The following is a 14,084-nucleotide window of genomic DNA, read 5'->3' as shown; positions in this document are numbered from 1 at the left end:
AATAAACAAACTTCAAGGGGATAGAATCTGGGCCCAAGTGTTATCAACCCAGGTCTGTATTAATGCCTGAGGGATAAGAAGGACAGATGACAGGAACAAGATGGCTTTTTAAGGGAAGAAGGACAACGTTTATTTAGAAAGAAGCATATAGAGACAGGTAAAAATTAACATGCAACTGGGAATTGTGGGATGTTAGGGTTCAATAGGGCTGACATGAATTCCATAGAGTTTCTGGAAATTCCTAGAGCTACCTTAAGCTTCCTAGAGCTATCTGCCATCTCTTCTGGATTTTCCCTGGAAGTGACATTGTCATGCTGGAGGTCCAGGCCCCCAATTCTCCCCCACTTGTTGTCAGATTTGGCTTGGCAACCCTAGGCTTCAAGCAGTACAGCCTAAGAAAAATGTTTTCTCAGAAAGCTTTAATACATACAAAGAGTTGTATTCTGCTGCAACCAAGTCATGCACCAGACTCAGCAACTCTGCCGGCATAGTGTAACATCTTTGTTCCCCAGACAGGGGAACTTAATACTCCTCTTAACTTCGCCCTTCTGTCTCTCTAACAACTTCCAACCCCTAATGCTCAATTCTCCACACCTATGTGACTTTAACCTCCCCGTCTCTTAACCAGTACCCAGCTCCCATTGGCTGGGCCAGAACACTGCTCTTATTGGTTCATGTGTCGCTGGGGTAATTGCCTACATTCTACTTGTCAAAATGCTGTATTCCTGTAAGATTTATTCAAGATAAAATGCCTTGCTTTTGCTCAAAAGGAGTTAATTCCCTACGTTTCCACCCCAAAAGAAGTTCATTTTCAGGAGAGGCATTTGAGTATTTCTTAGGTGGGCTTGAATAGCAGCATTAGAACAGGATGAACTACATTTGCTGCCATGTTTTCCTAACAGGCTCCTGTATTTCCCCCCTCATTTTATTGTTAGGTAAGCAAGAGCTTTGCCAGCTTAGTCTCCAAAAATAAGGCTGTTGTTAGAGTCCCCAGAACAGGGACGTTTAAAAAAAATGCAGGGAAGACACAGACTGCTTCAAGCATTTTGGTGCCTGAGGCAGAAATCCCACCTGGTGACAGTAACAATATGACAATAACCTAAATAATTGGCAATTTGCTGCTCTTAATAGTACCCCTGCCTGACAATAGAGCTGGAACAGGAGTTCTGCAAATTGTCTTCATATCAGTCCCCCCAACCAGGAAAGATACATAATTTCCCCCTGGTGCCATTCCCATCCAGGCACAAATGAGGCCAACTGGCCAAGACCTACTTAACTTCAAAAAAGTAGCACCCTCATGTGCCCTCCGACCATTCAGCAAGAGGGATGTTTCTTTCCATTGAAGTAAACGAGAAAGGCTTTCTGGGATGTTGCCTTTGCAGTTTAGATATTATGAGGGACATTTGTTTGGAAATCTCATCTTGTTCAAAATGCAGCAGCAATATTTCCTTTGGGTATATATTATGGAGCATACCAAAAATGTACAGTAACTGCTGATTGCTTCTGGGCTCAATTCAAAGGGCTGGTTACAACTAGAGATCGGCATGAACAGGGGAAAAAATGAGCACGATGTTCGTTGTTCGTTGCCATCCACGAACAGGGATTCACAAACATCGACGGACATGACATGTTCACGAACATGTTCGTAGCTGGAGGTTCGTGAGAGCCAGAACGGCCCCCTTGGGACTGCAATTGTCTGGGTCATTGGGTGCACTCTTTACCAAGACTGAGATTGCTTAGCCGTGCATCTTAGCATGCTGCTATTCTGAGTGCAATTTGAACATCCTCTGGTTTAGTTCACATGTTTGCCAGTCATGAACTGGGATCCAATTTTTTAATGGGCTATTAGTCTGTTTGTAGACCTGTTTGTGGCTTTTTAGCCATTTGTTTCAACTACAGTGGCACAGTAAAGTGCAAACTGGCTTTTCATGCATGTGTGTTTTCACATAGCCTAATTCAGTTCTCCTTCCCCAGATATTTAAATAGACAATTAAATCAGTCACAAAATCAGTCCCATACTGTCCGCCCTGCTAGTTAAGATTTGCCTCCCAAACTCTGATCTTTGTGCCCTTGGCTTCAGAGGTGAGGCAACTGAGAGTATACAGACAGGACATTTTTTGTGGTGGCCCCTTACCTCTAGAATGTCTTCCCCCTCGAGGCTTGGCTGCGGCCCACGTTATTGGTTTTGTACTGACAGTTTTTGAAGATTTTATTTATAAGCTACATTGAATAGGATTCTGAAGAGGTAACATAAAAATCTCCTGAATAAATAAAGTGCTGTGTTTTTTTAAAAAAATCTCCTATCATTTGATATTTGTCTAAGTACTCCTTAGATTGTGCATTGGTTAATGGCTTCCGATCTGTTCAGATCAGCAGCGTTTTCATGCAAACGCGCTTTTGAAAAAACCTGTTTGGCAGACATTCAAGTCATTCGGTGCCAAACTGAACAGACCTGATAATCGAATCATGTCTGATCACCATAGCCACTTGGTAAAGCTTGACTATCAAACAGGCTTACTGCAAAATCTGTGGTATTTTTGGATAGGATAATGAGATGCAAAAGAGGAGGAGCCCTTAGCTTGATGGGGTTTCTGTGCCTGTAACCCTATTTTAAGTTCTTGATCCACAAGCAAAAGTGAGAAATAAGTTGACAGGTTGAATGAATAAAAGAGGTAACTTGTAAATAAAGCAAGGATGTTAAAGCTAAACCTGCTGAAATGGGTTCTTCTGTACAAAGATGAAAACTGGAGGGAAGGGTGTGAACTTCTGAACCTGCCCTTGTAGCTCTCCTTTCAGTAATTAGCAGCCATGTAATCCCACGTCATAAAGAAGTTGTACCTATTGGGTTGTACTTCACGAAAGCCGTGATAAAAGACAGGAGTACATCAGGGCAGCTCCTCTCTGCCAAGCTGGCTACTCTAGCTAAAAACAATATTGTTTATAAAGTAGCAAAGAGTCCAGTATCACTAACCATCTTATTTGTAGCATAAGCTTTTGAGAACGACATCTCTCTTCGTCAGATTCATTAAAGCTTTGCTTATCCATAGTAGGATATTACACAATCATCACCATGGTACAACTTTAAAACAAAAACTCATCCCCCAAAAAGCAGCAGCCAGCATATAAGAAGGATCTCCACGACAGCATATTTTACATTACAAAGGTCTTTTCCAGCTTTTGTGCTGCCATAGCAAACTGAAGTAGCTTACAGGTAACGTTTTGAAAGGGACAGGAGCCATTGTTTGTTCCTCTATCCTACTCGCCTGTTTGGCAACCAGAAATCTGCTCTAAACTTAGCATGGTCTAGACTAATTAACCCTGCATAAATTCATCAGCAATCCATTTTAAGATTATTACAAACCAAATGCATGTCATTAAGTTTTTCAACCATTCCCTGAAACATATTCCCCCCTCCTTTTTTACCGAATATCTAGCCTGGTAAAGAGTTCTGGGGAATCTGAATCTTGCTCAAAACTTTATGATATCTTAGGTTATATGAACACAAGCTATTACCCTAGGGGCTTTAGATTCCCCCTTCCAATGAACTAGCAATGGCTTCCTGTAATTTTCTCTGTATTGACTGCAATTTCACAAAAGATATGTAACTTCCCTGGAACACAATGCAATCAATGTCTTGTATCTAGATATCTATATCCAGATATCTTAGGATAGAGCAATAATTTTTGTAGCTAGGCTTAACACACGTCTCACCATCTGCCTGTTGTCCCCCTATACCGCTTGGCATTGGGGGGGGGGATGAGGGGAAGCCATCATGCCATTACTTCCAGCACAAATCTGGAAGTGACATCATCACATCTGCATGGTACTCTAGGATGTCCCCTCCCCCAAATTCTATGATTTTACCTTAGAGTTTTGGGAAGATCCTAGAGTATCATGCTGGTGTGGTGACATCACTTCTGGGTTTGTTCCAGAAGTGACATTGTAACATCAGCACAATTACATTCCCTGCATTCTTATCCCCTCCTCCTTCTGCTGCTTGTCAGCCTACGGAATCAAATCCAGCCTCAGAATTTCAAGGGTCATGATGATGTCATAAGCCATTAAATAATTCTTATGGAGAACAGGTTCATCAGTGGCTGCTCATCATAAAGACTAAAGGAAACCTTTACTTTCAGAGGCCGTAAGCCTGTGCTACTACTGCTGGGAGGCAGCACATGTGGAAGGCCTTGGCCTCTATTCCCTTCTTGTCATTCCTCTAGGGCAACTGACTGGACACTGTGTGAAGCAGGATGCTGGACTGGTCTGACCCAGCAGTACTCCATATCATTATGGAGATGTGTTATAAGTAGAGATGGGCACGAACTGCATTATGAGCATCAAAAAACCACTAAAATGGTGACCGCGCGATCGTGACCCGGCGGATTGTGATCGTCCACGGCCAATGATCCAGCGGTCGGGAGAGGCCTGGATCATGGTGTTCGGGCTCGGTTCGGGAATCCAGACACTCAGGCACCAGCAATCTATTCCTCTGGCAACGGAGCCATGGGAATGCCTGAGCTCTGTCTGCCCTCCTTCTGTCGCCCTGGAAACCTAAATGGAAGCCCAGCTTTCCTTGATCAGCAGGGCTTCCTTCCAACCGTGGAGCTGCAAAGCAGTTACAAGTTGGGAGAAGAGAAGACACCCAGGGGAGGGAGGGGGAAGGGGGTGTTCTGTAGCCATGGGCACTCCAATCTCATCCCTGCAAACCCCGATAGGCAGCTCTGATGGCCAAACACAGACCTCCTGTGTTGCTGAATGGGACCCATGCTTATAAATAGCCATGGGATGGGAACAGCAGTGTGCCCCATTGCGTTTTCCACGATCCAGGTTCGGTTCGGGGACGGGAGATTGTCGTTGCTGTTCGGGAATTCGGGATCGTGGTCTGCACCGAACCACGATCCGCTGGTTCGATAATTTTTTTTGGTTCGTGTCCATGTCTAGTTATAAGAGGCACTATGTGTCAAACCATGCCAAGACATACAAAATCATGCCTTATGGCTGCACAATTTCATGCTGCAGGAAGATACAGTGTTTAAGTAGTTTGTCTCCAGAAAGCAACAATAAGAGGGTAGAATCATTTGGAGATTTAAATTAGACTAGATGTATTGCCTTGTGGCAGAGTGGGGAATTGGACCTTGGCTGCCCACATCCATGTCTGTCAGTCTAGCCACTATCCCACACTTGCAGTCAGTGTGGTGAATTGCAATGTGTGGTGAATTGCTATATAAATACATATAAGCAATTCTAGCTCTCGGAGTACTTCCTCCTGCAAGTTTCCTTCTAACCTACCATTCAGGCACCAGCCTTCTTTGCTAGATACATTCAAACTTCCTTCTAGTTTTCTTCTAGTTTCCTTCTAGTTACCAACACAAGCTGGTGCCCTATACCTAGCAGATATTAGCCATCAATGCTCATTTGAGCAAGCATCTTCTATCCATTAATGCCCACGAAAGAAACATCTTTGGCAATTTGCTATAAAAAAAACCTAGAGAAAAGGTCATCTCCTCCCTTGGCACAACTGTAACAATATGCAATTACTTGGTAGGAGTATAAAAAAGGAATCCAATGAATGAAGGCAGATACAGTATCAGTCAGTCTGTCTCCACTTTCTTTTCTTTCTCAGGCTGGCTTTTCCTATTTTTAAAACCCTAGTCAAAGAGAAAACGCAGGCCAAGAATATGTTGAGCTCTGAAGAGAAAGGCAACCCCTGTCCAGGATTCCAGATGTTCAGAAATGATTTGATGTTTCTACCAGCTCCTTGCTCATGCTCCACTCTCTATTCATTGCCCCACTCAGTATTCCTAATGCAGCTTCTGCTTCTGAAGGATTTTCCACCAAACCATTTTTCAGTTTACATTGCTAGCTGAAGATCCAAGTTGCAGACACTTAAAGAACAACATTAACGTAACTTAACATCCTAGCTTTCCTAGTCTGAAAGCAACAGCACTTATTATTATGCTACTGACTGAATCCAAATTGGATTTACGTACTTTTATACACAAGTTTCCAAAGAGCTGAAAATGTGGACTTTTTAATTAGCAATGCATTGCTATGTTCCCCCTTCCTCATTTTTAAAAAGAGTAGGTATAGCGTAGGCAACCAGCTCCCCTCACTAACTGATAGTTTTACATATTATGGAGCTACAATCTGGATTTGCCATCAAGAATATGCAAAACAGGAATTTACAGCCAGCATGGCTATCTGGCAACTGTATGTCATAGCCTTGATCAATACATTCTGAAATAGATGAGATACTTTATCCATACCAAAATGCAGAGGCGGATTTCAGTGAAAATTAGATTGCCATGAAGCCACCACCAAGCCTGTTTGAAGTACTGGAAAGTCGATTTGGGGCAAGCACGCCTAGACTTGAACCGCCACAGCCAACAGCTCCTCTTCATTGTCAACTACGGTTCTTGTAAGATCTGGCCTCCAGACCACAATTACTGATAGTAAAAGTTGGAAGCTTGCGGCTAAGGTAGTTAGCTTGCTATTTTCAACTACTGGCTGTGTTAACTAGTTGTTACTGCTGTTGGGATCTCCTATGGCTAGAACTTTACCTCACCCTGCAAGAATCATGAGAGACTACTGTATGCTATATAGGGTTGCCAGGTCTCCTTACCCTCAGGGTGGGAGGTGGGAAATCTGGTACATGATGTAGTGCTGCCCTCGTGTGTGCAGCCTGCACGATGATGTCACTTCTGGGAAGTGACATCATTGTGCAGGCCATGTGCTGCCCCTGAGAGATCGGCCAGGTTGGTTAACTGCCAAACCTACAGGGGTGGCTATGGAGGCACCATCTTCCCACCTTTCCCACAAAGGCATCTCCCACACACAGTTGGTTCACCCACCATCCATTCCTAAGGGCAACCTTATATTAGCTGGTGATTTCAGGGACAAGTAGGAATTTTTGGTTCTCCCATGACTGGAATTTTAGGGACCTGTTTTTAAGTGTGTGTGTGTGTTGTGATGTTTACGGGAGCGTTGGGATAAACAGGCCTGGTCCTTGAACTGGTTAGGTTATATAACTAGAGATTACAGAAATAGGGCAGGTCGCTCATGATAGGTAGCATGAATTGGCCAGCACTCTGAGGCATCCCACAACAGCTTCATAGTATGGCAGGGAGGGCAGCAACTGAACATCCTGGAGCATCAACCAACCTCAGCTCTTTAGGGGTAAGACTTGTCATCTCTTAGCTCACTTAATGGCTAGGCAAGAATGATCAAGGCCAGCAAAATTGCTGTCCAAATTAGGAGCCAGAGGGGGCGGGGAGTTGCCCAACTGAGGGTATCTGTTGGCTACTTAGAGCATCCCAACCTTAAATTTACTAATATTTATTTATTTAGTATATTTGTATTCTACTCCAAGGGGGACCCAAAGCACAAAGAGGGAAAAAATTCAACAGACTTATGATGGCATAGATCAGCCATTTAAATAAGCTAGTTAAACCCATGTATGGTTGTCCAGCATCTTTATTTGAGGAGGGACAAAATAAGCTAGTTTTTACTACTATATCTGAACTGAGCCCCAAAATTTCACATGCTACACATGGCTAGCTGCTGCAGACCCAATTGCCACTATATATCACTAGCTCTAAGTTCATTATTGGCAATAACTCTGTTAATAATGGTGTGAAATGATGTACTGGGTGCCTCCTGATACATTCTGTCACAGTCCCTTATTATCATAGGCAAGACAGCCTGCTATTCCAAACTCTTCAAAGAAACATGAAAGTTCTCAGCTGTAATTACAGTCAAGGCCAGTCTGGGTTAATTTGTCTATCGATGAACTGTGTAAAGAGTGAGGGAAATGACTAGGTGTGTTTGGTCAAGACCTATCTAATTTGCTCACTGTTAGTCGGGGAAAGGTCTCCAGTGCACAACCTAATAATGCAAGTATTACTGTCCAAATAGATTTTTAAAAAACAGAATAATAGTCATTGAATGAATTTCATCTGTTTCCCCAGTGCCTCGTAGTCTGGTAGGAAAGTCAGAGGGAAGGAGAGAGAATCAGGGGATAGCTGGCAATATGAAACTGGCATGGAAGCTTTCCAATCGGCAAAGTCAAACTGATCTTGGAACAGAGGAAGTAGGAGGTCAGAGCGAAGAAGAGAGTGAGTGGGGAGATATGAATTTAGAATCAAAGGGGTTTTTTATTGAAACCAAAGAAACAATAAGGAAAAAATAAAAATAATGGGAATAATAATGCATACAAAATATACTTTGGAAATGAGCATGGAAAAGTCACACCCCTACTTGAAACCATGCAAGCTAAATCAACAACTGCCTGCATGTGTATATTCTCTGTGGTGGCTCCCACCTTATGGAATGGCCTGCCTGAAGAGGTCAGGGAAGCCCCCACTCTCTTGGCTTCCTGCAAACTAAGCAAAATTGAACTATTCAGGAGGGCTTTTTTACACAGGCAATAGGGCTGAGCTGTTAGAAATGGCTCAAAGAGATGCAGTGGAAAAAGGGATAGGGACTGTACACTATACTACTGCGTACTTTCTGTTGCTGTAAGTATGCTCCTACTGGGTAGTTTCTGCATTATTTAATATGTTATCTTAAATTGCTTGTATTTTGTTTCAGCATTGTTTCAGATCTTGTATCATATTTCTGCTTGCATTCTTTTAAAAAAATCTCTGTATTTATTGAATGTCCCAGCCATTGATCATATTGACTTACACTGAGCCTTGAGTCTCGGAGAGAAAGGTAGACTATATAAATAACGTAAATAAAAATAAACCAGCTTTCCACAGGTGAGGTGACAAGGAAGAAAAGTTGTCTCTTCTCCTGCTGTAAAAAAGGGTTTTGGAGTCATCCTCTGAAATGAGCAAGTATCAGATTTGAGACGAGCACTTCACAAAATAACTCCTACATCTAAAGAATTCATTGCCATCACTGAGGAGCAGGATCCTGCCGTGTTGCCCTTTGGACCCAGGTCACCACTGCAAACATGAACTGGAAAGCTGAGCCGGAGGGAATGCTTAAGTGCCCTCTGCCCAGGGTGCTTTGCAAAAGGACATTTGTGGCTCAGCCTTCCTCTGAAGATGGCCTTTGGGGATATGAATACACCTCACCTTCTGTATCACACCTCCTCCCCCTACCTGAGAAACCCCCGAAGCGGAGAGCTTGAATCTCATTTTCCATTCAAAATCCAATGCCCTTGAGAGGACTTTGGTGAACTTCTGTCATGCTGACTGACAGATTCTGAAGTCAGCCTCCTTGGCAATACGAGAGTGTGCTTTGACTGAAATTGCAAACCAGAGCTGATGCTTCAGCAACCTCTCCGGTGTCCAGCAGAGCAGAAAAACAGCCCAGCGGAATTAACAGGAGGTTAATGACTGTGTGTGAGAGAGGTAGACTGGCCATTCCCGAATCCTTTCTCCCTGGGTGTGAGTGACATTGAAGGATGACATTTTGAAGTGGCCCTGTAAATAAGGGCTATGCAGGATTTAAAAAAAAATTACGGGAAATGTTTCTGAAGCAATAAAACATGATTTCCCAATGTTCAACCCACAGAAAACTGTAATAGAGGTTTGAATTACCAGTGTTAAATATATCTGTGCATTACAAGCAAGGCTTTTTCAAATGTTCCTTTGTCTCCAGGATAGAAAACCTATGATGATGATGATGATGATGATGATGACGACGACTACTACTACTACTACTACTAATATTACGACGACGACGACGACGACGATGACGACTACTACTACTACTACTACTACTATCATCATCATCAAAAGAGTCACTTTAGGCTTAGCATAATTCTAGACTTTCCCTCTCTGCATATCTGATCTCTGCCCCTAAGAGAAGATTGTGCTGCCTATGCTTGTCTCTGTTGGTCTCAGTTAAGAGACTGGGGGAGTTATTGGACCCAGGCTCTTTTACTGGAGAAACAGGTTGAGGCAATGGCAAATAGTACCTTCTGTCGGTGGCAGAGAGTGCCATCAAGTCATAGCTGACTTAATGCTGACCTCAGCTGGGGTTTTCAAGGCTAGCAGAGGTGATTTGCTGTTGCCTGATTCTGCATAGTGACCCTGGTCTTCTTCAGAGATCTTCCATGCAATTACTTACCAAGGCTGACCCTGCTTAGTTTTCGAGATCAGACAAAATTGGGCTTGCCTGGGCTATCCAGGTCAGGGCTCTGGAACTTTCCTCTGCATAGAGACCCAGGACTTCCTTGGAGGTCTCCCATCCAATTACTAACCAAGGCTGACCCTGCTTAGTAGCCAAGATCTGACAAGATCCAGCTTGCCTGAGCTATTGGTTCTATCTAATTTGGAAGCTGGACCCAGTGATCCTAGCCATGCTGATCTATGCACCAGTAACCTCAAGACTGGATGGAAGGTGAAGGAATGGGTGATTGAGCACACCTAATAAAGACAATGATGGTTTTCTACAGGCTCTGAAACTGTTCCCTGCCCCCATAGGACTGAATCACTTACAATTCAAAGAGAAAGGTGTATTGTACAAGCGACAAAGTGCAAGAGCTTTCCCTTGCAGTCACAGCATAAAAGAACCATGTTTCCTCCCCTTCCCTTTGAGATGTGCATCATGCGTACATGGGAGCATACACAAACTTCACACCAGGACTCAAAGGGGTATGGCAAGACTATGCACACCTCCTACATCTCCATGCAGCTCAGTTTCCACTTGATCAAAGAAGGAAGTAGAAGTGTGATGTTTGAGTGCAGAAGGTGAAATCTGAATGGATATAATCACAGACCTCCAGTTCCTTGTAACAGTTTAATGTGGTGCTTGTATGCACATCATTGGATGCACACTGATAGGGAGAGGAAATAATCAGGTCCCTGTTCCTTCTGGGGCCCCGTTTTGGCTGGGTGCCCCAGGAGAAAGGACCATGCCCAAGATTATCTGCTGCAATCTTTAGCTTTCTCTTTGCAGTTCCATTTCTGATGTTTCTATTTAATTTTGTACTATAAAAGTATGCCTCATGTTTAGGGATAATGGAAGGACAAATAATTTGTTTGCTTGCTTTCTTTCTGAAACTGAAGGGACAGCTCTTTTAAGAGACAAGCTAGATAGATGTCCCACCCCAGATGAAAACAAACAAAAAGTATATCAGATTTTGATAAGCGTAGTACATAACGAGATCTTCATAGTATTGAATGATTAGAAGCACAAGTTTCTGCCAGGACGTGAAAGATGCTTATATAGTATAAGCAATGAAGAACACTGCTTAGGTGGATTGTTTTAACCTGAGCTCAGCTCGATAGTCAGAAGAAGAATGGGAAAAGGGAGCAGTGAATTTGCAACACTAGGGTTTCCATGTCAAGGTCTTTAGAGCAAAATCAGAGTACCTAGTTGATCATAGCTGGACAGAATAGAACGAGTTATATCAGGGCTTTTTTTCTGGGAAAAGAGGTGGTGGAACTCAGAGCAGAACTACAAGTGACAAAAGGCACAGGTTGGACACTTGTCAGCTTCCCTCAAGTTTTGATGGGAAATGTAGGCGTCCTGGTCTTGCAGCTTGGCTCTCCGACTGCTGTCCAATGGACTTTTCAACTGTCACTTGTCCAACATTCCGCCAAGCTGCCTACATTTCCCATCAAATCTTGAGGGAAGCTGACAAGTGTCCAACCTGTGCCTTTTGTCACTTGTAGTTCCGCTTTCAGTGGGTTGCCCTTGGCGGAAATGATCACATGGCTGGTGGCCCCGCCCTCTGATCTCCAGACAGAGGGGAGTTTAGATTGCCCTCCGTGCCGCAATCTAAATTCCCCTCTGTCTGGAGATCAGGGGGCGGGGCCACCAGCCATGTGATCATTTTCAAGAGGTTCTGGAACTCCGTTCCACCGCGTTCCAGCTGAAAAAAAGCCCTGAGTTATATCAGGAGTGCTATTTCAAATTTCAGTAGGAGCAGCAAAAACATTTTAGTAGGGGGAGCATTGGTTCACTCAGGTCCAAAGACTAAACTGCAAAACAGAGCAGATCCAATTGATGCTTTACTTAACAGGATTACTGCAAAGTGGTTTGCTATATCTCCAGTGTCTCAAGCTCTGAGTCTCCATCTATACATTATGAAGTCCTTGTGTTTGTTGGGGAACAACACAAGGACTTGGTATCAGAGGTGCAACGGGAAGTTTTGTGCCTCCCACATACAAACTAGCGCCTTTCTGTTTGCAACCACAGCGCTCAGGGAAAAACAGCGGTAGCCTCCCACCCGTTTTTTTGGGGTCTCACAATGGGGCCAATAGTGACTCTCTGGGGCAGTTTTCGGATGCAACAAAGTGTGTGTGTACCTGTGATACAAAGACCTGGTATTGTTTCCCAAGAAACATGAGGGCTTTGTAATATGGAGATGGTCCCTGACAGTCCTCTGGAATTGTACCACATGGTATTTGTGCATGTGAGTAGGCCCAGCCATCTGGCTCTGAAGAGATGGTACAATTCACCATCAACCATTTTTTAAAAAATGGAACTATGTGCCACATGGAAAACGTATTTGGACTGCTTGTACCAGATTATTGCTTCTTATTTACATGTGTTTACCACAAGCAGGCAGGCACAGAAGTCTAAGCAAGCGTCATCCAGCATGTGGGCTAGCTAACAGCCCTGATATTTCATTTTTCCATCTTGAGAAGGAGTCTCCGTCCAAGTCAGAGGACTTTCTATGGCCCACCACCATTTCTTTTTAACCTTGGTTCGGCCAAGGTATTTGCCTGTTTTTCTTGTGCGGCCTCGTGCCATGTAAGCAGCTATGGCTGCAGAAAGAAACACCTGCATATTTGCTGGCTTATGACTATTGGAGGCTGGACTGTGCACATAAGCAGTTTTCACACTTTTAATCCCTTTCTAAATACACCTGGCAAATCTACCTGAACCAGCACTGAGCTGGCACTGTAAGCTTGGAGAGCTGCAGCTAAAGCAAAGAAACAGAAGGTTTTTTAAAAAACCTTTTGCATATTTATGAAGGAGATAAATCACTGGTCTTGGCTCGAACGCTTTCTGGCTTTTGCATGTGCAAAGAAGAGACAGTAGCTGTGTGATGGTTTTATTCTGTTTCAGATTTTGTGGGCACTTTAGTGCCCTGTCCACTAAAACTGTTGCCCCATCCTCCACATGCCATGTATTCCTTCATGGACAGAGCACCAGAGCATGACTTTTTCATATTCCTTGATGCTGTATCAGAGCTGGAAGGGCTAGAAAGGAGCACAAAAGAGTTCGAGACATTTGAAGGCAATTTGCCACTACTCATATGAACATATGCTCATATACTACTAAATCAGATCATTGATCCATTAAGTTTGTTGCTGATTGGTAGTGATTGTCCAAGGGGTTGGGGAGAGGTTTTCCTCCTTCTAACTGGAATGAACTTCGGACCTTATTCCTACTAAGCTTGTGTTCTATCACTGAGCTAGAAAGACTTAGGAAAGATAGAGGGAGTCCAAAATGGACCATTCAGCTATAAAGGTAGAGCTGGCTGTAGATCAGAAGGCACCCTATACATCTTCCATTTGTCCAGTTTCTGAATGTCTTATTTTTCAATGCATTTGTAGATCATTTCACAACTTCGACCCATGATTTGCATGCATGATTTATCTCTGTCATATCAGACAATAAATGTGCATGCTAGGATTTATAAATCTGAATTTATTTGTGCCATACAGAAACAAATGAAACAAATGTGTTGGCGTTTCAAATTTACTAATCTCATGATGGTCAATTATCTTTATGGTATTCCTGATATCACAATCACTCATATGTCGACGGTTGTTGAATGAGCACTAGTGTTGTAAATTTCCCCAAAAATAATAAGAATAATGAAGAGTGTTAACGTAATGTTGGTCAGGCAGAACAGTGTTTCCAGATTTACAAGTGAATAATAATAACAACAACAGCAGCAGCAGCAACATTTGATTTATATACCGCCCTTTGGGACAACTTAATGCCCACTCGGAGCAGTTTACAAAGTATGTTGTTACTATTCCCACAACAATCACCCTGTGAGGTGGGTGGGGCTGAGAGAACTCTGAGAGAGCCATGAGTAGCCCAAGGTCACCCAGCTGGCTTCAAGTAGAGGAATGGGGAATCAAACCTGGTTCTCCAGAGTCCTGCCA

General features: G+C 43.3%; 1 protein-coding gene across 1 annotated transcript in view; it reads right to left on the bottom strand.

Moving 5' to 3' along the window:
- Window positions 1-14,084, bottom strand: part of PDGFD (platelet derived growth factor D) — a 197,511-nt gene that overhangs the window by 38,203 nt on the left and 145,224 nt on the right. The window lies entirely within an intron of this gene.

This window comes from Eublepharis macularius, chromosome 3 (assembly GCF_028583425.1).
Source record: "Eublepharis macularius isolate TG4126 chromosome 3, MPM_Emac_v1.0, whole genome shotgun sequence".
In the NCBI taxonomy this organism is placed as follows: Eukaryota; Metazoa; Chordata; class Lepidosauria; order Squamata; family Eublepharidae; genus Eublepharis; species Eublepharis macularius.
This window is presented reverse-complemented; position numbering and strand designations above follow the sequence as displayed.